This window comes from Pseudoliparis swirei, chromosome 21 (genome assembly GCF_029220125.1).
Source record: "Pseudoliparis swirei isolate HS2019 ecotype Mariana Trench chromosome 21, NWPU_hadal_v1, whole genome shotgun sequence".
In the NCBI taxonomy this organism is placed as follows: domain Eukaryota; kingdom Metazoa; phylum Chordata; class Actinopteri; order Perciformes; family Liparidae; genus Pseudoliparis; species Pseudoliparis swirei.
The window spans coordinates 606,649-608,627 of NC_079408.1; positions in this window are offsets into that span (position 1 = coordinate 606,649).

The window sequence follows — 1,979 nt, forward strand, 5'->3', positions numbered from 1 at the left end:
ACTAGAGAGCTACGCTCACTAAATGCGGGACTACTTGTAGTTCCTAGAGTCTTAAAAAGTAGAATGGGAGCCAGAGCCTTTGGTTATCAAGCTCCTCTTTTATGGAACCAGCTTCCAATTTCAGTCCGGAGGCAGACACAGTCACCTCGTTTTAAGAGTAGACTTAAGACCTTCCTCTTTGACAGAGCTTATAGTTAGGGCTGAATCAGGTTTGCCCTGGTCCAGCCCCTTGATATGCTGCTATAGGCTTATAGCTGCCGGGGACGTTTTAGGATGCACTGAGTACCTATCTCCTCTTTTTCTCTCCTTAAGGATGAATTTTCATCTCTCAATCACACGTTACTAACTCTGCTTTCTCCCGAAGTCCTTTTGACTTTCGTCTCATGGGATCATCGGAACCTATAAAACAACATAGATCCTATCTGCCTGATGCATCGTCTGGGTCGTGGAATTCCTGCTCATGACTACGCCACTGTCCTGTTGAGACTCCGCCCTCCTCCTCCCCACCGCCATCTGCCTGATGGATGGTGGAGGTCTCCATCGTGGAATATGCCTACTATGAACTATTCATACACTCTGTCATATTCATTGAATGTATTTTAACTCTAAATCTGTCCTTCTGTACACATTACATCTATTGCATCTGTCCATCCTAGGAGAGGGATCCTCCTCTGTTGCTCTCCTCCAGGTTTCTTCCTTTTTCCCCTGAAGGGTTATTTGGGAGTTTTTCCTGGTCCGATGTGAGGTTTTGGGGCAGGGATGTCTATGTGTACAGATTGTAAAGCACTCCGAGACAAATTTGTAATTTGTGAAATTGGGCTATACAAATAAACTGAATTGAATTGAATTGTAGTCCTCAATGAAGACTTGTAGTCCTCAATGAAGACTTGTAGTCCTCAATGAAGACCTGTAGTCCTCAATGAGGACTTGTAGTCCTCAATGCAGACCTGTAGTCCTCATTGAAGACCTGTAGTCCTCAACGAGGACCTGTAGTCCTCAATGCAGACCTGTAGTCCTCAATGCAGACCTGTAGTCCTCAATGAGGACCTGTAGTCCTCAATGAAGACCTGTAGTCCTCAATGCGGACCTGTAGTCCTCAATGCGGACCTGTAGTCCTCAATGAAGACCTGTAGTCCTCAATGAAGACCTATAGTCCTCAATGAAGACCTGTAGTCCTCAATTAAGACATGTAGTCCTCAATGAAGACATGTAGTCCTCAATGAAGACCTATAGTCCTCAATGAAGACCTGTAGTCCTCAATGAAGACATGTAGTCCTCAATGAAGACATGTAGTCCTCAATGAAGACCTGTAGTCCTCAATGAAGACATGTAGTCCTCAATGAAGACCTGTAGTCCTCAATGAAGACCTGTAGTCCTCAATTAAGACATCAATGAAGACCTATAGTCCTCAATGAAGACCTGTAGTCCTCAATGAAGACATGTAGTCCTCAATGAAGACATGTAGTCCTCAATGAAGACATGTAGTCCTCAATGAAGACCTGTAGTCCTCAATGAAGACATGTAGTCCTCAATGAAGACCTGTAGTCCTCAATGAAGACCTGTAGTCCTCAATGAAGACATGTAGTCCTCAATGAAGACCTGTAGTCCTCAATGAAGACTTGTAGTCCTCAATGAAGACTTGTAGTCCTCAATGAGGACCTGTAGTCCTCAATGAAGACTTGTAGTCCTCAATGAAGACCTGTAGTCCTCAATGAAGACCTGTAGTCCTCAATGAAGACTTGTAGTCCTCAATGAGGACCTGTAGTCCTCAATGAAGACCTGTAGTCCTCAATGAAGACCTGTAGTCCTCAATGAGGACCTGTAATCCTCAATGAAGACCTGTAGTCCTCAATGAGGACAATGAAGACCTGTAGTCCTCAATGAGGACCTGTAGTCCTCAATGAAGACCTGTAGTCCTCAATGAGGACCTGTAGTCCTCAATGAAGACCTGTAGTCCTCAATGAAGACCTGTAGTCCTC